General features: G+C 39.7%; 1 protein-coding gene across 1 annotated transcript in view; it reads left to right on the forward strand.

The window, feature by feature from the left end:
• The window catches only part of CASKIN1 (CASK interacting protein 1), a 444,510-nt gene that overhangs the window by 337,083 nt on the left and 89,849 nt on the right, over window positions 1-17,578 (forward strand). The gene's annotated exons all lie outside the window — the stretch shown is intronic.

The raw sequence follows: 17,578 nt of genomic DNA on the forward strand, positions 1-17,578 counted from the left end.
ACTTTTTTTCAGCCGGCTCTTCCCATTGATGTCTGTGGGGAAATCGTGCACGAGGACGTACGACCAGCTCACCGCTGACTTAAGCAGCGCTGGTATTGGAGTGGGGTATGGAGCACAATTTTGCTCTACACTCACTTCTTGCCTGTTAACGCCGGGTTTATGAAAACCTGTAATACCAGCGCTGTAGGAAAGTGAGCGGTGACAATAACATGCAAGTTAGCACCGCACCCCTCATAACGCAAAAACTCGTAATCTAGCCGATTAATCTCTTAAAAACATGACAGTTATAAAATTAAATCACAAACTATTTACAAGTAAAACATTTATAAGTAGAAGTTAAACCTTGATTTTCAAGCTACTATTTGCTTAACCTCCAGTTATAATGCAGACATACTCCTCCTCGCACGCTCTAATGTTCTAATTTTATATTTTAATAATTTTTTACTTAAAGAGAAATGAACGCCAAGATGAAACTTTCATGATACAGACATTGCGTTGCAATTTAAAAAAAAAATCCAATTAACTTCTATTATCAAATGTATTTATTTTTCTTGGTATCCTTTGTTGAAGAGAATACCTAGGTATGTTTAGGAGTGTGCATGTGTTTGGAGCACTATATGACAGCACCTGCATGCTCTTGTGCCTACCAAGATATTTTCTTCAACAAAAGGACATCAAGAGAATGTGAGAGTAAATTGGAAAGTGTTTTTTTTTCTTTTTACTTGCATGTTCTATGAGAAGTAAGTTTAGTTTTGACGTTAATGTCCTTTTAATTTTCTTATGCAAAAAAATATTTTAACACGTTGAACTGCTGCTCTTTTATATGCATGATAGAATATTTTTGAGAACTATTTAAAGTCAGACAACTCACGAAAGGACTTAAAGGGACATAAAACAGGTTGAGATCTGTGCACATCCTAAAAGGGCTAATTAATTAAAAATAGTTTGCATAAAAAAAAATTGTTTAAAAATTGCTGGCAAGTATTTTAAAATAATTTTCAAAAATAAGCAAAATGAATTACATAGCTAAGCTGCCTGGAGCAGCCAACTCCACCCCCTTAGTGTTTAGACACAGGCATTGTATTTCAACTGAGTTCACAGCTTCTAGGCTTGCTCCAGCAGATGATTCATATTCACTTTTGTATTCTACCAAAACAACAATAGATATAGATACAGTCATAGAAGGAAAAGTGTGGGGAGAGTTAGAGCTTTCCCATTCAGAAACTAAAAAGAAAGGGTTAATGCGAGGGCACCACAGTAAAAATTAGCAGGTAAAGTAATTAAAGTACATTGTCTCTATCCCAACTTGTTTTATGTCCCTTTAAACGGACATTAAACATAAATTAAACCTTCGTATCTGAGAAGAATTTTGCAATGAATAATGCAGTTTTGTTTTGTAGAATGAGTATAAAGCTATCCGCTACATTTAGAGTTCTGCGGCCAAAGGGGTGCGTTAGCTACGCATGTTTTTTTTCCCCCGCACCTTTTAAATACCGCTGGTATTTACAGTTCACAGAAGGGCTGCGTTAGGCTCCAAAAAGGGAGCGTAGAGCATAATTTACCGCCACTGCAACTCTAAATACCAGCGGTGCTTACGGACGCGGCCAGCTTCAAAAACATGCTCGTGCACGATTCCCCCATAGGAAACAATGGGGCCGTTTGAGCTGAAAAAAACCTAACACCTGCAAAAAAGCAGCGTTCAGCTCCTAACGCAGCCCTATTGTTTCCTATGGGGAAACACTTCCTAAGTCTACACCTAACACCCTAACGTGTACCCCGAGTCTAAACACCCCTAACCTTACACTTATTAACCCCTAATCTGCCGCCCCCGCTATCGCTGACCCCTGCATTTTATTATTAACCCCTAATCTGCCGCTCCGTACACCGCCGCAACCTACATTATACCTATGTACCCCTAATCTGCTGCCCCTAACACCGCCGACCCTTATATTATATTTATTAACTCCTAATCTGCCGTCCCCAACGTCGCCGCAACCTACCTACAATTATTAACCCCTAATCTGCCGACCGGACCTCACCGCTACCATAATAAAGTTATTAACCCCTAATCCGCTTCACTCCCGCCTCGCAAACCCTATAATAAATAGTATTAACCCCTAATCTGCCCTCCCTAACATCACCGACACCTAACTTCAAGTATTAACCCCTAATCTGCCGACCGGACCTCACCGCTACTCTAATAAATGTATTAACCTCTAAAGCTAAGTCTAACCCTAACACTATTCCTATTTAAATCTAAATACTTACCTGTAAAATAAACCCTAATATAGCTACAATATAAATTATAATTATATTGTAGCTATTTTAGGATTAATATTTATTTCTCTTGTTAAGTGTAGTCAGTCCACGGGTCATCCATTACTTATGGGATTATATCTCTTCCCTAACAGGAAGTGCAAGAGGATCACCCAAGCAGAGCTGCTATATAGCTCCTCCCCTCATACGTCATATCCAGTCATTCTCTTGCACCTAACTAAAGACAGGTCGTGTGAGAGGACTGTGGTGTTTTAAACTTAGTTTTTATTTCTTCAATCAAAAGTTTGTTATTTTAAACAGCACCGGAGTGTGTTGTTTGTTCTCAGGCAGCATTAGAAGAAGAATCTGCCTGCATTTTCTATGATCTTAGCGGACGTAACTAAGATCCACTAGCTGTTCTCATACATTCTGAGGAGTGAGGTAACTTCAGAACAGGGGAATAGCACGCAGGGCCCCCCTGCAAGGAGGTATGTGCAGTAAATTATTTTCTAAGGAATGGAATTGACTGAGAAAATACTGCTAATACCGATGTAATGTAAGTGCAGCCTTAAATGCAGTGGTAGCGACTGGTATCAGGCTGATGAGTATGTATGTATACAATTAAGTATTTTTCTAGGGAATGGAATTTCACTCAGAAAATACTGTTAATACTGAAGTAATATCTGAGCCTTCACTACAGTATAAGCGACTGGTAGCAGGCTTTTTAATAACACTTCATAACTTTAAAATACATTTGCAAAACGTTTACTGGCATGTTAATCGTTTTTTGTGAGGTACTTGGTGATAAAACTTATTGGGCATGATTTTTACCACATGGCTGTCGTTTTTTTCTGCATAGAAACAGTTTACCGAGCTTCCCCACTGTTGTAATATGAGTGGGAGGGGCCTATTTTAGCGCTTTTTGCGCAGTAAAAATTCAGTCACAGTCTTCCCTTTTCATCCTCCATGATCCAGGACGTCTCTACAGAGCTCAGGGGTCTTCAAAGCTAGTTTTGAGGGAGGTAATCAGTCACAGCAGACCTGTGACAGTGTGTTTGACTGTGATAAAAACGTTAATTAATACATTTGTTATCCGTTTTTGAGTATCAAGGGGTTAATCATCCTTTGCTGGTGGGTGCAATCCTCTGTTAACTTTATACACTTACTGTAAAAATTTGGTTGCTATAACTAATTTAGTTCATTGTTATTCAACTGTGACAGTTTTTTTGTGCTTCTTAAAGGCGCAGTAGCGTTTTTTTTTTTATATTGCTTGTAAATTTATTGAAAGTGTTTCCAAGCTTGCTAATCTCATTGCTAGTCTGTTTAAACATGTCTGACACAGATGAATCTGTCTGTTCACTATGTTTAAAGGCCAATGTGGAGCCCAATAGAAATTTGTGCACTCAATGTATTGATGTTACTTTAAATAAAAGTCAAACTTTACATGTAAAGAAATTATCACCAGACAACGAGGGGGAAGTTATGCCGACTAACTCTCCTCACGTGTCAGTACCTTCGCCTCCCGCTCAGGAGGTGCGTGATATTGTGGCGCCATGTACATCAGGGCGGCCCATCCAAATCACTTTGCAAGACATGGCTACTGTTATGACAGAAGTACTATCTAAATTGCCAGAATTAAGAGGTAAGCGCGATCACTCTGGGGAAAGAACAGAGCGCGCTGATAATGATAGAGCCATGTCTGACACTGCGTCACAATTTGCAGAACATGAGGACGGAGAGCTTCATTCTGTGGGTGACGGATCTGAACCAGGCAGACTGGATTCAGAGATTTCTAATTTTAAATTTAAGCTTGAGAACCTCTGCGTATTGCTAGGGGAGGTATTAGCGGCTCTGAATGATTGTAACACGGTTGCAATTCCAGAGAAAGTATGTAGGCTGGATAAATACTTTGCGGTACCGGTGTGTAATGACGTTTTTCCTATACCTAAAAGGCTTACAGAAATTGTTAACAAGGAGTGGGATAGACCCGGTGTGCCCTTTTCACCCCCTCCTATATTTAGGAAAATGTTCCCAATAGACGCCACCACACGGGACTTATGGCAGACGATCCCTAAGGTGGAGGGAGCAGTTTCTACTTTGGCTAAGCGCACCACTATCCCGGTGGAGGATAGCTGTGCTTTTTCAGATCCAATGGATAAAAAGTTAGAAGGTTACCTTAAGAAAATGTTTGTTCAACAAGGTTTTATCTTACAACCCCTTGCATGCATCGCGCCTGTCACGGCTGCGGCGGCATTCTGGTTTGACTCTTTAGAAGAGACCATTCGCACAGCTCCATTGGATGAAATTATGAACAAGCTTAAAGCCCTTAAGCTAGCTAACTCATTTATTTCTGATGCCGTCGTACATTTAACCAAACTTACGGCTAAGAACTCTGAATTCGCCATTCAAGCGCGCAGAGCGCTGTGGCTTAAATCCTGGTCAGCTGATGTGACTTCTAAATCTAAATTGCTTAATATTCCTTTCAAAGGGTAGACCTTATTTGGGCCCGGCTTGAAAGAAATTATCGCTGACATTACTGGAGGTAAGGGCCATGCCCTGCCTCAAGATAGAGCCAAATCAAAGGCTAAGCAGTCTAATTTTCGTGCCTTTCGTAACCTCAAGGCAGGAGCAGCATCAACTTCCTCCGCTTCAAAACAGGAAGGAGCTGTTGCTCGTTACAGACAGGGCTGGAAAGCTAACCAGCCCTGGAACAAGGGCAAGCAGGCCAGAAAACCTGCTGCTGCCCCTAAGACAGCATGAAGTGAGGGCCCCCTATCCGGAAACGGATCTAGTAGGGGGCAGGCTCTCTCTCTTTGCCCAGGCTTGGGCAAGAGATGTCCAGGATCCCTGGGCGTTGGAGATCATTTCTCAGGGATATCTTCTGGACTTCAAAGCTTCTCCCCCACAAGGGAGATTTCATCTTTCAAGGTTATCAGCAAACCAAGTAAAGAAAGAGGCGTTCCTACCCTGTGTACAAGACCTCTTGCTAATGGGGGTGATCCACCCAGTTCCGCGGACGGAACACGGGCAAGGATTTTATTCAAATCTATTTGTGGTTCCCAAGAAAGAAGGAACCTTCAGACCAATCTTGGACTTAAAGATCCTAAACAAATTCCTAAGAGTTCCATCATTCAAGATGGAAACTATTCGAACCATCCTACCCATGATCCAAGAGGGTCAGTACATGACCACAGTGGACTTAAAGGATGCTTACCTTCACATACCGATTCACAAGGATCATTACCGGTATCTAAGATTTGCCTTCCTAGACAGGCATTACCAGTTTGTAGCTCTTCCCTTTGGGTTAGCTACGGCCCCAAGAATCTTTACAAAGGTTCTGGGCTCACTTCTGGCGGTACTAAGACCGCGAGGCATAGCGGTAGCTCCGTACCTAGACGACATTCTGATACAAGCGTCAAGTTTTCAAACTGCCAAGTCTCATACAGAGATAGTTCTGGCATTTCTGAGGTCGCATGGGTGGAAGGTGAACGTGGAAAAGAGTTCTCTATTGCCACTTACAAGGGTTCCCTTCCTAGGGACTCTTATAGATTCTGTAGAGATGAAAATTTACCTGACGGAGGCCAGGTTCTCAAAACTTCTAAATGCTTGCCGGGCCCTTCATTCCATTCAACACCCGTCAGTGGCTCAGTGCATGGAGGTAATCGGCTTAATGGTAGCGGCAATGGACATAGTACCATTTGCGCGCCTGCATCTCAGACCGCTGCAATTGTGCATGCTAAGTCAGTGGAATGGGGATTACTCAGATTTGTCCCCTCTGCTAAATCTGGATCAAGAGACCAGAGATTCTCTTCTATGGTGGCTTTCTCGGCCACATCTGTCCAAGGGGATGTCCTTCCGCAGGCCAGATTGGACGATTGTAACAACAGACGCCAGCCTTCTAGGTTGGGGCGCAGTCTGGAATTCCCTGAAGGCTCAGGGATCATGGAGTCAGGAGGAGAGACTCCTTCCAATAAACATTCTGGAGTTAAGAGCAATTTTCAATGCTCTTCTGGTTTGGCCTCAGTTAGCAATTCTGAGGTTCATCAGATTTCAGTCGGACAACATCACGACTGTAGCTTACATCAATCATCAAGGAGGAACCAGGAGTTCCCTAGCGATGTTGGAAGTCTCAAAGATAATTCGCTGGGCAGAGTCTCACTCTTGCCACCTGTCAGCGATCCACATCCCAGGCGTGGAGAACTGGGAGGCAGATTTTCTAAGTCGCCAGACTTTTCATCCGGGGGAGTGGGAACTTCATCCGAAGGTCTTTGCCCAACTGATTCATTGTTGGGGCAAACCAGATCTGGATCTCATGGCGTCTCGCCAGAACGCCAAGCTTCCTTGTTACGGATCCAGGTCCAGGGACCCGAGAGCGGTGCTGATAGATGCTCTGACAGCACATTGGGTCTTCAACATGGCTTATGTGTTTCCACCATTCCCGATGCTTCCTCGATTGATTGCCAGGATCAAACAGGAGAGAGCATCAGTGATTCTAATAGCGCCTGCGTGGCCACGCAGGACCTGGTATGCAGATCTAGTGGACATGTCGTCCTGTCCACCATGGTCTCTGCCTCTGAGACAGGACCTTCTGATTCAGGGTCCTTTCAATCATCCAAATCTAGTTTCTCTGAGGCTGACTGCATGGAGATTGAACGCTTGATTCTATCAAAGCGTGGATTCTCGGAGTCATTTATTGATACCTTAATACAGGCTAGGAAACCTGTTACCAGGAAAATTTACCATAAAATATGGCGTAAATATTTATATTGGTGTGAATCCAAGAGTTACTCATGGAGTAAGGTTAGGATTCCTAGGATATTGTCTTTTCTACAAGAGGGTTTAGAAAAGGGTTTATCTGCTAGTTCGTTAAAGGGACAGATTTCAGCTCTGTCTATTCTTCTGCACAAACGTCTTGCAGAAGTTCCAGACGTTCAGGCTTTTTGTCAGGCTTTAGCAAGGATTAAGCCTGTGTTTAAGACTGTTGCTCCGCCGTGGAGCTTAAACTTAGTTCTTAACGTTCTGCAAGGCGTTCCGTTTGAACCCCTTCATTCCATTGATATCAAGCTGTTATCTTGGAAAGTTCTGTTTTTGATGGCTATTTCCTCGGCTCGAAGAGTCTCTGAGTTATCTGCCTTACATTGTGACTCCCCTTATCTGATTTTTCATTCAGACAAGGTAGTTCTGCGTACTAAGCCTGGGTTCTTACCTAAGGTAGTCACTAACAGGAATATCAATCAAGAGATTGTTGTTCCATCATTGTGTCCTAACCCTTCTTCAAAGAAGGAACGACTTTTGCACAATCTGGACGTTGTTCGTGCCCTGAAGTTTTATTTGCAGGCAACTAAAGATTTTCGTCAAACTTCTTCCCTGTTTGTCGTTTACTCTGGACAGAGGAGAGGTCAAAAGGCTTCGGCTACCTCTCTCTCTTTTTGGCTTCGTAGCATAATACGCTTAGCCTATGAGACTGCTGGACAGCAGCCTCCTGAAAGGATTACAGCTCATTCTACTAGAGCTGTGGCTTCCACCTGGCCTTTAAGAATGAGGCCTCTGTTGAACAGATTTGCAAGGCTGCAACTTGGTCTTCACTTCACACTTTTTCAAAATTTTACAAATTTGACACTTTTGCTTCTTCGGAGGCTGTTTTTGGGAGAAAGGTTCTACAGGCAGTGGTTCCTTCCGTGTAAAGATCCTGCCTTGTCCCTCCCGTCATCCGTGTACTTTTAGCTTTGGTATTGGTATCCCATAAGTAATGGATGACCCGTGGACTGACTACACTTAACAAGAGAAAATATAATTTATGCTTACCTGATAAATTCATTTCTCTTGTAGTGTAGTCAGTCCACGGCCCGCCCTGTTTTTTACGGCAGGTTTAAATTTTAATTAAACTCCAGTCACCACTGCACCCTATAGTTTCTCCTTTCTCGTATGGTTTCGGTCGAATGACTGGATATGACGTATGAGGGGAGGAGCTATATAGCAGCTCTGCTTGGGTGATCCTCTTGCACTTCCTGTTAGGGAAGAGATATAATCCCATAAGTAATGGATGACCCGTGGACTGACTACACTACAAGAGAAATGAATTTATCAGGTAAGCATAAATGATATTTTTACAGGTAACTTTGTATTTATTTTAACCAGGTACAATAGCTATTAAATAGTTAATAACTATTTAATAGCTACCTAGTTAAAATAATTACAAAACTACCTGTAAAATAAATCCTAACCTAAGTTATAATTAAACCTAACACTACACTATCATTAAATTAATTAAATAAAATACCTACAATTATCTACAATTAAACCTAACACTACACTATCAATAAATTAATTAAATAAAATACCTACAAATAAATACAATTAAATAAACTAACTAAAGTACAAAAAATAAAAAAAGAACTGTTACAAAAAATAAAAAAAATAATTTACAAACATTATAAAAAGATTATAACAATTTTAATCTAATTACACCTACTCTAAGCCCCCTAATAAAATAACAAAGCCCCCCAAAATAAAAAAATGCCCTACCCTATTCTAAAATAAAAATAGAAAAGCTCTTTTACCTTACCAGCCCTTAAAAGGGCCTTTTGCGGGGCATGCCCCAAAGAATTCTGCTCTTTTGCCTGTATAAAAAACCATACAATACCCCCCCCAACATTACAACCCACCACCCACATACCCCTAATCTAACCCAAACCCCCCTTAAATAAACATAACACTAAGCCCCTGAAGATCTTCCTACCTTGTCTTCACCACGCCGGGTATCACCGATCCGTCCAGAGGAGGCTCCGAAGTCTTCATCCAAGCCCAAGCGGGGGCTGAAGAGGTCCATCATCGGGCTGAAGAGGTCCATCATCCGGCTGAAGTCTTGATCCAAGCGCGGGCTGAAGAGATCCATCATCCGGCTGAAGTCTTCTATCAAGCAGCATCTTCAATCTTCTTTCTTCCGGATCCATCTTCATCCCGCCGACGCGGAACATCCATCCTGGCCGACGACTTCCCGACGAATGACGGTTCCCTTAAGGGACGTCATCCAAGATGGGCGTCCCTCGAATTCCGATTGGCTGATAGGATTCTATCAGCCAATCGGAATTAAGGTAGGAAAATTCTGATTGGCTGATGGAATCAGCCAATCAGATTCAAGTTCAATCCGATTGGCTCATCCAATCAGATTGAGCTCGCATTCTATTGGCTGATCGGAAAAAGCCAATAGAATGCGAGCGGCTGGAGTCTTGTCGTTAGATTTCTAACGCTCACTTCAGCCAAGACTCTAAATACCGGCGTTAGAAAGATCCCATTGAAAAGATAGGATACGCAAATGGCGTAGGGGGATCTGCGGTATGGAAAAGTCGCGGCTGCAAAGTGAGCGTTAGACCCTTTCCTGACTGACTCTAAATACCAGCGGTAGCCCAAAACCAGCGTTAGGAGCCCCTAACGCTGGTTTTGACGGCTAACGCAGAACTCTAAATCTAGGCGTATGTTTTTCCCTGTCTCAAAATCAAATCCACCCCTGGTAACCAATCACAAACTAATACGCATATATAGGATTTGAGCATGAACTGTTCTTTGCACATGTGCATTTAAGGAAAAAGACCAAGGTAACCTACCATCTTCTCTTAAGGTGGTTTACCACTGATTTAGCTTAGTTAATCATTTATTAAATCCAGCCCGCCATTTTATGATAACATGGTCAATTAACTTTCAGTGTTCACTAAAAAAAACATGCTCATGTTCCTAACTAACAAAATATAAGTACATCTAATCATTTCAGTACCAGTATCTGTTTTTATTATATATAGTATGTCCATATTTTAATACTGATGATTGACAGCTGTTAATTGTTGTTAAAGGGACATTAAACACATATTTTTTTCTTTCATGATTTAGAAAGAGCATGCAATTTTAAACAACTTTCTAATTTACTTTTATTGTCTAAATTGCTTCATTCTCTTGATATTCTTTTCAGAAAAGCATATCTAGATAGGCTCAGTAGCTCCTGATTGGTGGCTGCACACAGATGCCTCATGTTATTGGCTCACTCATGTGCATTGATATTTCGTCAACAAAGAATATCTAAAAAATTAAGCAAATTAGATAATAGAAGTAAATTGGAACATTGTTTAAAATTGTATTCTCTACCTGAACCATGAAAGAATAATTTTGGGTTTAGTGTCCCTTTAAGTCCTGGCAAACCGACTTTCCCAGAGTTAGTGAATCTGAGCCACAGTTTTTTTAATTGATTACATTTTAATTATAACATGACTTTTTTGAACGGTTTTGCTTGTCATTATTCCTGCGTAATGCAGGGTAGAAAATCGCAAGCTAACAAGGCTACTTACGGACAGCTGTTGTAAGCGCCCCTTCCTGGCTCTTCTGGGACAGCCGCCAAAATCTCTCTTCCTCTAGTCTAACTCATGAGTTAGCTTCAACAAAGCAATTATCCTAAAATTACATAACCGTATTTATTAATGCGTCTCTCACAAATTAGGTCTAATTTAGTAACCAGTTGGGAATGTGTATAACAGATTGTTCTTACATGGTGTTAAACTTCTGACTATACTTCTGCAGAAAGCTTTTTTTTTTTTTACTACTTACCTCTTATTTACATACAGTCCCCTAGTTAATGGTTTTAAATTAGGAGTTAAAGGGACATTGCGTCCATTGCCTATATGATAAACCTCCGCAAAGGTTTTGAACACACAGTTAAAGAGATATTGTACACAAAAAAAATCTATCATCCATATGAAAGAGAAGCATCTAAACATGATACATATATGTAATGATCATTGGTTGATAACCACATCTATCTAATGCCCATTGGTCAATAAGCACATCTATCTAATGCCCATTGGTTGATAGGCACATCTATCTAATGCCCATTGGTCAATAAGCACATCTATCTAATGCCCATTGGTTGATAGGCACATCTATCTAATGCCCATTGGTTAATAAGCACATCTATCTCATGCTCATTGGTTGATAAGCACATCTATCTAATGCCCATTGGTCGATAGGCACATCTATCTAATGCCCATTGGTTGATAAGCACGTCTTTCTAATGATCATTGGTCGATAAGCACATCTATCTAATGCCCATTGGTCAATAAGCACATCTATATAATGCCCATTGGTCAATAGGCACATCTATCCAATGCCCATTGGTCAATAGGCACATCTATCTAATGATCATTGGTTGATAAGCACATCTATCTAATGCCCATTGGTCAATAAGCACATCTATCTAATGCCCATTGGTCAATAAGCACATCTATCCAATGCCCATTGGTCAATAAGCACATCTATCTCATGCTCATTGGTCGATAGGCACATCTATCCAATGCCCATTGGTCGATAGGCACATCTATCTAATGTCCATTGGTTGATAAGCACATCTATCTAATGCCCATTAGTCGATAAGCACATCTATCTAATGATCATTGGCTGATAAGCACATCTATCTAATGCTCATTGGTTAATAAGCACATCTATCTAATGCTCATTGGTTAATAAGCACATCTATCTAATGCTCATTTGTCGATAAGCACATCTATCTAATTCTCATTGGTTAATAAGCACATCTATCTAATGCTCATTGGTCGATAAGCACTTCTATCTAATGCCCATTGGTTGATAAGCACATCAATCTAATGCCCATTGGTCGATAGGCACATCTATCTAATGTCCATTGGTTGATTCCATTGGTTGATAAGCAAATCTATCGAATGATCATTGGTTGATAAGCACATCTATCTAATGATCATTGGTTGATAAGCAAATATATCTAATGAGCATTGGTTGATAAGCACGTCTATCTAATGATCATTGGTTAAGCAAATCTATCTAATGATCATTGGTTGATAAGCACATCTATCTAATGATCATTGGTTGATAAGCAAATATATCTAATGAGCATTGGTTGATAAGCACGTCTATCTAATGATCATTGGTTGATAAACAAATCTATCTAATGATCATTGGTTGATAAGCACATCTATCTAATGCCCATTGGTTTATAAGCACATCTATCTAATGCCCATTGGTTGATAAGCAAATTTATCTAATGATCATTGGTTAATAAGCACGTCTATCTAATGATCATTGGTTGATAAGCAAATCTATCTCATGATCATTGATTGATAAGCACGTCTATCTAATGATCATTGGTTGATAAGCACGTCTATCTAATGATCATTGGTTGATAAGCAAATCTAATGATCATTGGTTGGATAGCTATTTCATGAGTATTAGTAGGAAGTACCTATTTAGCATTGTTAGGAAGTATACAACTGGTAAACAATAGTAAAATGCACTAATACATTGAATCATTTTCTTTTTACAGCTTAATGTCCCTTTTCTAAGACTATACTATAATACTCTATGCGTAAACAGAGAATATTACAGCATGTAGGAAAGGGACATTATACACTAAATAAATGCTAGACAGAATTATGTATTCCAAGCAAACATTAGCCTTAGATTAATATGCAGTTGTATTTTTTAAAAGTATATTAGTTTAAATATTGAGAGAGAAAAAATAAATGTACAGTTTTATTGTCTATAAAGCAATGGGCACCTCTATGTTGTAACTTAAGTTTTCTTCTCTGCTTAGACCAATTAGTGAGAGTTATAAATGAGTTCCTAGAACTTGCAACCAATGACTGAGTAGATTATTGCAATGTTAATTCTGTGGTCTGCATTTCTACTTCTATCAGGAATTCAAAAGCTTGTTCATTTTGAGAATCAAATTATAGAAAAAGAAAGCAAAATACATAATGAAAGTATATTGCAAATATTGTTTTACTACATATAATTAAATGTTTTATATGACAATCTCAGTGTTTCATGTTCCTTTAAAGGAAATGCTTTACAAATAATAAATTGTTTTTAACCCTGAACAGATTGCTCTAACATTTAGTAAACATATCCTGAAACATACACAACCTCTTGCAGTGTTTGATCAACCAGCCCTTTACATAAAATAAAATTTAGTTTTTCCCTGGAAACATTGACTGAAACAGTAGCATATAATGTGTCAGTTTGCAGGAGGGTACACCAGTGTTTTTAGATTTTAAACAAGCAACCAGGTGATGATTGTAACATGCTTCAAATAAAAAATATATGATTGTTTAATGATCTTTTAGTATATTAGATCTGATGTGTTCTCCACATATTGTCATGATATAATAATGATTTTGCTGTTCATTGCTCTTAATCTCCATTCCTCCTGCCTAGGTATGCCTTCCTCTATATTATTAAAGGGGCAGTGCACTGTAAATGTTTTTCTTCCTTATAGTGTGCTCCAAATGATCCAAATTGCTCCTTTACCTTTATTTTAGTATTTGAAATATATCTTTGTGTCTATTGAAACTAACACTTGTACTGAAAATTTCAGTTCAGCAGTACTGGTTATAGAAAAGCTATGTGTAAACAAGAAACTACACTCCCAGTGGGAGAGAGAGATGGGTACTAAAGTATTAATTTTCAACAGCGTTCTCTAAGTTTTGGCCTTTTGTGTATACAGACATAGATAAGATAAGACGCCTTTGTGTATAGAGAGAAAGATAAGATAAAGAGGCATGCTCTCCCTGCCAGTTCAGCCCATTTGAATAAATTGCCGTTTCCATAAGCAAAAACAGCTATTTTATATACAAAAATTACCCTAAAGGAGCAGTTTCCCATACATGTTATATTCTGCAGTGGGTATAGAAAATAATTGGAAACACGTTAAGAGAAAACCAATTTTACAGAACATTGTCCCTTTAAATTCACTTGTTAACCTCTTCATCGCCAGTGGATGCACACAATGTCATAGAAGGGGCTACTGACTAATTGCTGTGCATTATTTCAGTTTATCACAGCCTGCCATCATCAGACATTCTCTTTATGTTTTGCTCACAGTACATCACCTTCATTGTGTGCTGACACCTGTCTGCCCTACTAGATGATCCGGTAACCTTACAGGCACGTTGCTAGCGCCGGATTGCACGCTGCAGCGGTAAATCAGGTCAATGGCAGATGCACGATGCTATAGATTATGCACAGGATGAGTAAGCAGAGTTATAGCAGACCCTGCAGCCTGCGGTACCCTGGGGAGATAGCACTTTGTTTACTGTGGCTGCTGCAGTTTGTAGATAGATAGAGAAACCTCTGCATTTACCGAGCTCATTTTCTTGCTTCAGTTATGAAGAACTGTCTGTTTTAAAGTGATGTACAGAATCAATAAAGCAGTAATATTTTATTACCCATAAGGCTGTCAATTATAAATCACTGTGTTTCAATTGCAGTGTGCTGGGCACAATGACAGGTCAGATTTTCAGGATATCTGAACTAGAGCGGGTAAGATGATCAGTAACCATGATTTTTTAACCCAAGGTAATCCTGAAAATCTGGTCAGTTAGTGTTGCCTGTGGATTGGAATTCAGAAACAATAGATGAAGGGGCGATAAGGTTTACAATCTTTTATTGCTTAACTCAAGAGTAACAAATTGGATTAAATGTAAGAGACATTAAACTAATTTTTTATATTTGCTTAATATTTATCATCAATAAGGCTGCATCAGAGAAAATCTGCTTACAAAGTAAATGTGTAATTTTATTTCTTTCATGATTCAGATAGAATGTTCATTTTATACAGCTTTCCAATTTACTTCTATAAGTTTGGCTTCATTCTCTTGGTATTCTTTAATGAATGAGCAGCAATGCACTACTGAGAGTTAGTTAAACACATCAGTAAGTCAATAATAAGAGGTATATACTTGCAGTCACCAATCAGCAGTTAGCTCCCAGCTCCTGAGCCTACCTACCTAGGTATGTTTTTCAACAAAGTATACCAAAAAAATGAAGCAAATTAGATAATGGTTTAAAACGAGATGCTCTATCTGAATCATGTATGTAAACTTGTGGGTTTAATGTCCACAAGACAAACAGGACTAACAGAGCTTTAACACTTTAGTTACTAAAAGAGACATATCACAGCTTTCTCTGGTACCCAAAGTGCAGAGTAACTAATTTAAACACTAAAGGATGAGAATATAATGTTACCAGAATAAAGTAGAGTAACCAGGAGAAAACGCACACGCAGAAGCCTTCCTGGAAATTCTCAGATGTTGGATAAAGGTGCAGTTTGTGATATTCTCAAAAGAAAAGTCTCTTTTGTGGCCTGTATCATCTTCTCTCTGAGCTTTTGATGTGGTCTGCGGTAATTCTTCTCTTTAATGCCTTTCTTGTACTATAAAGAAGGAGCAAGGGAGATGAAAGATACAGAGAGGAAAGACACAAATAGGAAAAAAAGCAGATATGATGCTTACTTAGTCAGCTTTATCAAATGGTCATTTTTTTATCTTCTATGTGATATATCATTTAAACCTGAAATGCATTTTACTGATGAAGAAAATGAAGGGGGAAAAAAGCCCATCTAGCCTGGCCATATTCCTTTCTAAAGCATATTTCTAATTCATTCTCAGAGTAACTTTAAAGTGATGGCAAATCCAAACACTAGGATTTACCATCACTAAAAATCAAGTGGAGTTTAAGTGATGAGATATGTAAAAAAATGGTGCTAAACTCACCCTTTCTGGGCCGTTGCACAGCGCTAAACTCAGCCTCTCTGGACGCCCACGGCACATCGCTCTTCTACCAATGAGAACTGGAAACTCTGTGACAGTGTGTCACAGATAACCTATAGGAGGCGCTTATTTAACAGATGGTGTGGGTGACCCTAGTGTAAATATTTATAAAAAACCCATAAAAAGTTATGGTGAGAGCAAAACTAAAATACAGAATTAATAAATAAGTTATTAAAATAAAATTCAAACTTAATTAAAAGAGTTATTATGATTAATATAAAAATGTATATATGTGTATATACACACTTTGCACTGGATGGTGTCCAGTATAGGCGGTGCAAATGTACAGTCCCAAAATAAGTCCGTATGAAAAGGAATAAATGAAGAAGGCAGCTCTCGGTCTTCACTTCACAAGTGATGTAATTTCTTAGATGGACAACTGTAAAAAACAGAAACAGAGGCGCCACATGTGTAGATCAATGGATACCACAAACACCAAACTGGACAAGATACAGGGTACTCACAAACATGAAGGCACTCTCGTGTGCCTATTAGAGGCAGGCTGGTATTCTAAACAGCAAACCAGCTGGCTGTGTGAACGAATCCCCGTCGTGGTGTCCTGAAGCAGTGGATATCCTGAAAGGCAGCCCTTGCCTAGATCGTTTCCTATAGGTTGGAACAGGGGAGAAAGGCTAAACAGCCTTTGGGTTACTTGAAAGGGAGATTGATAAACACACTGGTGTGTTTATCAATCTCCCTTTCAAGTAACCCAAAGGCTGTTTAGCCTTTCTCCCCTGTTCCAACCTATAGGAAACGATCTAGGCAAGGGCTGCCTTTCAGGATATCCACTGCTTCAGGACACCACGACGGGGATTCGTTCACACAGCCAGCTGGTTTGCTGTTTAGAATACCAGCCTGCCTCTAATAGGCACACGAGAGTGCCTTCATGTTTGTGAGTACCCTGTATCTTGTCCAGTTTGGTGTTTGTGGTATCCATTGATCTACACATGTGGCGCCTCTGTTTCTGTTTTTTACAGTTGCTCTTCTACCAATGAAGTGCCGCTTGCACCTCTAAACAAATAGCCGTGTGTGCATACAGAACCCTGGCAGTTGACACGCACGGCTATTGGTTTAGAGGTGAAATTGGCACCTCATTGAAGGAGAGCGATGTGCACGGCGGCCGGAGCCGCTGAGTTTAGAGCTGCGCAACGGCACAGAAAGGGTAAGTTTAGCATCTTTTTTTTTTCATATACAGTATGATCTCTTAAACTTCCACTTGATTTTTAGTGATGGTAAATCCGAGCGTTTGTTATACGCTTGGATTTACCATCACTTTAAGCTTATGTCAGACGTTTGTGAACCCCTTTAGTGTTACTACCACTTCTGCTGGAAGACAATTCCACAAATCTACCACTAATTTTGTAAGAGTGACTTTCCGTATAATCTTTTCACGCCCACGTATCGCTTAAACTAATTAGTCACGTTCAACCTCTTGTTCTGTTCTTTTTATTCAAAAAATACTTTCCCTGTAAAATGTATTAAATCAATTAATGTACTGGCATATTTACATCAAATCGCCTCTTTCTCTTCCCTCCTCCAAGAAATGCATAATATGGCCCTGAAATATTTCCTTATTGTTATTTTAATATAATAATACATATATTACGCTACTGACAGTGCTGATATTGTAGCAACAAGAGTAGGTCTGTGATTGGCCGACAGGTCATGTGTTCAGCTAGGCAGTGGAAACCGATATAAGG

This window comes from Bombina bombina, chromosome 11, assembly GCF_027579735.1.
Source record: "Bombina bombina isolate aBomBom1 chromosome 11, aBomBom1.pri, whole genome shotgun sequence".
NCBI classification, from domain to species: Eukaryota; Metazoa; Chordata; class Amphibia; order Anura; family Bombinatoridae; genus Bombina; species Bombina bombina.